The sequence below is a fragment of the Tupaia chinensis genome, unplaced genomic scaffold (genome assembly GCF_000334495.1).
Source record: "Tupaia chinensis unplaced genomic scaffold, TupChi_1.0 Scaffold000212_1, whole genome shotgun sequence".
Taxonomy (NCBI): Eukaryota; Metazoa; Chordata; class Mammalia; order Scandentia; family Tupaiidae; genus Tupaia; species Tupaia belangeri.
The window spans coordinates 2,200,962-2,207,458 of record NW_006159687.1 but is presented as its reverse complement, the minus strand read 5'-3'; the positions used below and the strand labels follow the sequence as shown (position 1 = coordinate 2,207,458).

Sequence of the window (6,497 nt, the reverse complement as noted above, 5' to 3'; positions counted from 1 at the left end):
TGCCCAAAATCCCAAGAGGAGAATGGAGAAGGGATTGCAGTGTGTCCATCCCCCCTCCCCCCCGGGGGGGCGTGATTTCTCATTTTCTGTTTCTCTGTCTCTAAAAAAAAAAAAAAAAAGGCAGAAAAGCAGGTACGAAACTAGTTTCTAATGTAAAGCAGAGAAGTGGCATGCAAGAATCGCGAAGGACCAAGAAGCTCATCCAAGCTCTGACTGCTACTCCCTGCTTTGCCTACCCTGGCCACTCATGGTGACAGAGAGGGACAGACAGAGCCCAGACCTCCTCTTCCCCCTGCCCCTGTCTTCCTTTACTTTACAGTACGGCAAAGGTACCAGAATACACTCAGATGAGGAAAGTTTTTTTTTTTTTTTAGAGGTTTTTGTTATAGGGCACATGCACTCGCCAGACAGACAGAGAGAGACAGAGAGACAGAAAGTGAGAAATCACCCCCCAGGGGGAATGGCCACGCCACAATCCCTTCTCCTCCGTTCTCCTCTTGGGGTCTTGGGCACGCACGCATGCGTGCCTGGCATGAGTTTTAAGCCACTGGGTCCAGGATGCGAACCACGGTCGACTACGTGTGAGTCCAGCAACATAGCCATTACGCTAACTGCTGGTCCCCTCAGAGGAAGAAGTTTAATAAAACAATCTATTCAGTTTGGTGCAACAATGACACTGTTCTGATGAGAATAAAGTACATATTCGTGTGTGAGCTATGAAAAACAAACTGTAATTTTAATGATACCGCATTTGAGTTCAAGGCTCTTATGAAATCGGGACTGTGCACTATAAAGATGAATGGTAAAACTCACGCTAGTTTAATTTTCTTCTCTACTTGAATATTAAATAGCAAATAAAAAGCACTGTGAGTCAAAAGAGAGACCACACCAAAACAAACAAACAGACAAACAAACAAAACCTTGACTTGAAGACCTCAACACAGTTTTCTTGTTTTAAAACATCTTCATTGTGTACTGAGGCTTACGAATAAGCAGCCAACTTTGGCCACTGGGCCTGTGTACTGGGCCGCTAGGGTGACGGGAGCCACTGAGCTGTGTCCCCCTTTCCAGGCCTTCCTCCCTAGAGAGAAGTCATTCTTAGGGGGCTGCTTATGCTTGCTGACCCCACGTGGACAGGGAGGGCGAGGCTAGCCTGATCAGGGTCCAGGTGTATGCAGGGCAGCGGTTTAAAATTTCCGATCACTCTGCTGTTTAACAAGTTGCAACCCTCGTCATTACCCCGGTGTTATGCATGGAATTGCTGACACCCTGGAAACTGCCTAATGATACAGAAAACGCTATTTCTCCTGTGTGGAACGCCACTGGGCAAGTGGGTATTACTTATAGATGTATAAATATTGTGCATATTAGCGTGAAGAGTCACTTACAAGTCAATAAGCTTTCTGGACTGCAGAAGAACAAAAGAGAAACAAATCACAAAGAAGGGAATAATTGCATAGGATTTTGTTCAATGCTTTCTTAACCTTGGAAAGGCAAAACATTTCTATAAAAGGGTACTTTTAATTTTATTTTGCAGGTAATACAAAGGCCACATCAAATTAATTTCCCATTTACTATTTAGCCTTGAAAGAAAAAAAAAAAAGGCTTTTATTCCAGAATCCTGAGTGAAGCAGCAGATTTCTGAGACACGGTGGGGCTTGTGCTCACGGGTGCCTCCTTAATTCTGCTTGCCCACTTCGTTCTTGGCCCACTCCGGTGTGTGTGTGTGTGTGTGCGTGTGTGCGTGTGTGCGTGTGTGCGTGTGTGCGTGTGTGCGTGTGTGCGTGTGTGCGTGTGTGCGTGTGTGCGTGTGTGCGTGTGTGCGTGTGTGCGTGTGTGCGTGTGTGCGTGTGTGCGTGTGTGCGTGTGTGCGTGTGTGCGTGTGTGCGTGTGTGCGTGTGTGCGTGTGTGCGTGTGTGCGTGTGTGCGTGTGTGCGTGTGTGCGTGTGTGCGTGTGTGCGTGTGTGCGTGTGTGCGTGTGTGCGTGTGTGCGTGTGTGCGTGTGTGCGTGTGTGCGTGTGTGCGTGTGTGCGTGTGTGCGTGTGTGCGTGTGTGCGTGTGTGCGTGTGTGCGTGTGTGCGTGTGTGCGTGTGTGCGTGTGTGCGTGTGTGCGTGTGTGCGTGTGTGCGTGTGTGCGTGTGTGCGTGTGTGCGTGTGTGCGTGTGTGCGTGTGTGCGTGTGTGCGTGTGTGCGTGTGTGCGTGTGTGCGTGTGTGCGTGTGTGCGTGTGTGCGTGTGTGCGTGTGTGTGCGTGTGTGTCTAACGTAGCAATGCTATAGCATATGTGCAAGGCTCTCCTTGAGGATCAGTATATCGCCCCCCAGCAATCACTTGAGAGTGTTAGAGATCAAGGCATGACCTTATATGGTAACAGGGCTGACCCCACGGGGCAAGTCTTCTGCTCCAGGGCCCTGCTCCAGGAATTAGAGTATTTGTGCGTGGGTCAGTGGCATGTTCATCGTCTTTACACACAGTCGCTATCAGTGTGACCTATGGGTATGTGTGCGAAGGGACCTGGACTCTCAGGAAACCGGGTCGCACCTCTTCATGGAGCTTGTGAGGGGACTGGATTGGCTTCTTTGGGCTTCTGCTTCATCTGTGAAACGGAGTGAGTCCCACCTGACGCAGTCGCAATGAAGTCGTGATGCAGTAACACGGGCTGAGCTGAGTGTCCGGAACACGCTTAGCCCTCCGTGGCTGTTTTCCTTCGCCTATTTCCAAACGTAGAAAACTTTGCATGCCCTTCAGATTTAACTTATTTTTTCAAAAAAGGAAACACTTTACTGTATGTAAAAAGATTTTAAACGCATATCCATATGTTCATGATGAAAAGTAGAATTCTACGTTCCCGCTCTAATTTTAAACTTCTGGGCCTGTTTCCTAGGTAACCACAGAACAACTTTCTGAAAATTCTGTGGCTATAGGTACGTAGCTAGCGAGTGAGTTAGTCCCTTGCTTTTATAGTCACGCATGGGGTCCTGCCGTATATGCTGACATGACATCTATTCTCCGTAGCTTTCATAGTGGCCTACCGTTCACAGTTCTCTATTCTAAACTGCTCTGTACTATCCCATTTTAGATGGATTTTTAATTGAGCCTGCGGTTGTCCCCAGTTTCGTATTCTCTCAAACTCGGCGGCAGTAAGCTCGTTCGCCTCCTCTCCTTATCCATCTGGGTAAAGACTCAGGTAGGGAACATTCAAGGGCGTATTTATTTTTAAATTTGATTTTTTTCTCCGTCCCCCCCCTTAACTTCAGTTCCATCATTTATTCCCCACTCCCCTGTCAAAAGAGCTCCTCTCAGTCATTTACAATACCGTTTCATACCATGAGGATACTGATAATATTTGTCTACTTATCACTTCTTAGAGTTGTAGAGAACGAATACTGTTGGGGAAAAACCCATAGTTTAAATATTTGTATAAAATTCAGTATAATTTAGCTCACAATAAGTCAGACAATGTGGTAATAAGCTTTACCACTTGTCAAAAAAGGGGGCACTGCGAGTGATGCTGGAGGCCACTGGAAGGCCCTGGCTTCCCCTCAGGCTAATTCGCATGCTGGGGCCACCTGATCCCGGCTGGCTGCAGGGCTGGGGAGAGAAGAGAGGTGAAGATTCTCTCCTCTCTCTCTCTCTCTCTCTCTCTCTCTCTGTCTCTTTCTTGAAAGAAATAAATAAAACCTTTTTTAGAGGCCCTGACTGTTTCAGGAGTTTGGTAGCGCTCAGCCTGAGGGGTTGTCTTGGAAGACGGGAGGAGTGTTGAAACCCTTTCACGCGTGTAAGTACCTACTCCGTGAGTGGTGATGCTATAGGCTGCAAACCTTCCCAGGGTCCTTTCCTCCAGAACCATTCTGGAGTCTAAAAATAAAGACCAAAGCTAGGGCAATGGGAACGAGGTGCTCCCCTAGGGGTGGGGGGTCGTCCATGGCGTTATGCAACCCAGTCACAAAGGAATCCTCAGGCTTTTCTCAAACATGGTGAACTTCCCTAAGTGATTTTAGAGGCTCAAATTACAAACAGCTTCCTAATTGTCTTTGAAAACCACCCTTCCTCTGAGTGTTGAGTTATTGCTGATTGAGTCTTATCCTTGGGTTTTACTGTGTCCTCGCTGACAAGTCCTGGATCCAAGGAAAATACAGAGCAATGCTCTGAAAGCAAACCTGTTCTTACCCATAAGAAAACGCCATTATTCATGTGTTGCTGTAGAGGAGGGGAAACAATGCCCGCCTTTCATTGCTAACAGTCCTCATTGTATCTGCTTTGTCCCTGAATGGGTTCCACCACGCAGGAAGTGACATGGCACGGCGAGTTGAAGAATATTTCTTATTTTCATCCGGTCGGGTGACACCGTGTGTCCAACTCCGTACCGAGAGGAAGGTCATGAGAGCCCACGTCACCAGGGGGCTCCTTAATCCTCTGGTGAGCTCCTCCGAGTTCACTGTTACAACAGAAGCAATGCCATCCATTTCGCTCAGGAGCCTTCAAGTCCAGTGTTTTATAATGACCTTTCTGCTGGGGGTATTTGTTATATAAATACATAAAGAATGTCACCCCTCTTCCTCCAGAATTTCTTGATTTCCTTGTTAAATAAGACAGCTACAGTGGCTCGAGTATTTATACGGTGCCAAATTCTTTGTGTACATTACCTCCAAGTTTCATGACTCTGAGCGATGAGGATTATTGGGCTCGTTCAGAGATGGGGAAATAGGCGCTCAGAGAAGCTGAGAAATGTTTTCAAGGTTATATAGGTCAAGCTCAAATGTGTCAAACTCCCAAATCTAGGCTTTTTCTCTCACACCGGGTCATCTCTCAAATAGAAGGGCTCTGGTGCCTGGCTCCTCCATAGCGTTGGAAATATTTAATACGTCACTCTGCCCCAAAGCAAACATTTTCTTTGCAAATAAATACTCTAAGGAAACGTTTTCTTGGTTTTCACTTCAAATTGTCTGTAAATTACAATAAATTTCAGTCTGGTCATTGACTGTCCCATCAGATGAAGAAGCTAGAAAGATGTGTACCATGTGAGAAGAATGTGTTGGGCTTATCTGACTTGATTAGCGGCCTAATGGTGTATGGTATTTACTTCGGGGATCCCTAAGGTGGCATAGGCATTAGTCCCCTGTATTAACTGAAGCAGGACACCTGGGAGTGGTCCAAGGACAGAGGACACCCAGAGGACAGAGAGACAGAGCAGGTGTCCTACGGGAGCCTAGCCAGAAGTTCCAAAGGAGCCCCCCCCCCCATTCTGCAGTGATTTGCAGCTGGGATGCTCCTCACATGGTCCCCTCTGTGCGTTCTCTGGGATCAATTGCAGCTGGAGTTTATTTCCTTAAGGATGGTTAGTAATTCTACAATATTCTGGATTATTTTATCAATAGCATTCTATTTGGGTTCTTTATTGTTGCCGAACTCGGCTTCCCTATCTCAGAGTTTACCGATCATTCCCTTAAGCCTCCGGGATTAATTATTAAGGTGTGTTTGACGGAAACGCACTAGACCACAGCCGGCAACGTGCATGGCCGTGCCTTAGGAGGTCGTAGTTAACGGCCAAGGAGACTCTACATTCTGAGCCGGAGAGTCTGGGTTTAATCCGTATCTGTGCCGTTATCAATGCACCCCCTTTACTTTTCAGAAGTCTCCCAGTGTGGACAGTGAGCTATCTGGTCATGTTAGCCTTGTCTAATATGAATTTTCAGAACTTGCACTGAGTAGTAAGAAGTCCCCAGGGCCCAGAAACCAGGCCCGTAACTAGCAGGAGCTTTTCTAGCCAACCTTGGTCCTCCTGGCCCAAGCCACAGCCTTCCCTAGAACAGCTGCCCTCCAGGTGTGTGAGCGCCAGCCTCTCTTCCAGGGCGGGCAGGATTTCTCCATCCCTAAGCTAACACTTCATTGGCCATGACGGTTTCTAAAAGGTCTGGCGTTTCCAGTGTAACCAGGTGGGTGGGGCCATCTCGCTGGGTGCGTAGGATTCCACTAACCCTCCTCCATGTCGCATGCCTGCCACTGCTGCTCTGCTCATCTGGATTCAGAGCTGTCGTGTCACCTAAGCCTTCTCACGTCACTCCCCAGCTCTGAGGCTTACCTGCCTCCCCAGTGAGATGGCCAGGCCCTGGTCACCCAGTGGTACCTGGAAGGCGGATCCCACTCGCAGGAATCTTTCATACCGCACGCACTTTGCACTGGAAGATACTCAGTGGTTGTTTACTGACGATGCTATTTCTTATGAACGTCTTATCTACGTCTCAAGCCAATACCATTCTCCCCTTGCAACGGGTATGAGACCCGACAGTACAGCATTCTTCATTTCGCCTAAAAGCTTTCATACTTTGTACCTCTCTCTTTATCATCCCTTCGCGTAAAATGTATTGACGTGAAGGGTGTTCTCAAAAAGAGTTAAAACACTCTGAGTCTAAAGAGAAGCTAATGTGAGAACTTTTATCAATGATTTGGAAACTATATTTCTTTTGATGAGACTGAAGACAGGAGCAGTGTCTTCAG

At 47.5% G+C, this 6,497-nt stretch overlaps 1 long non-coding RNA gene across 2 annotated transcripts; it reads left to right on the top strand.

Moving 5' to 3' along the window:
• The first annotated feature begins 2,904 nt into the window (after window positions 1–2,904).
• On the top strand, window positions 2,905–4,546 carry LOC102487796 (uncharacterized). 2 transcript variants are annotated; one of them, XR_001370301.1, is made up of 4 exons: window positions 2,905–2,923; window positions 3,079–3,186; window positions 3,690–3,777; window positions 4,288–4,546. It is a non-coding gene; the product is annotated as an uncharacterized LOC102487796 (long non-coding RNA). The 2 variants fall into 2 exon arrangements; XR_334389.1 differs by lacking the exon at window positions 2,905–2,923 and having other exon boundaries at window positions 2,939–3,186.
• Window positions 4,547–6,497: the final 1,951 nt, after the last annotated feature.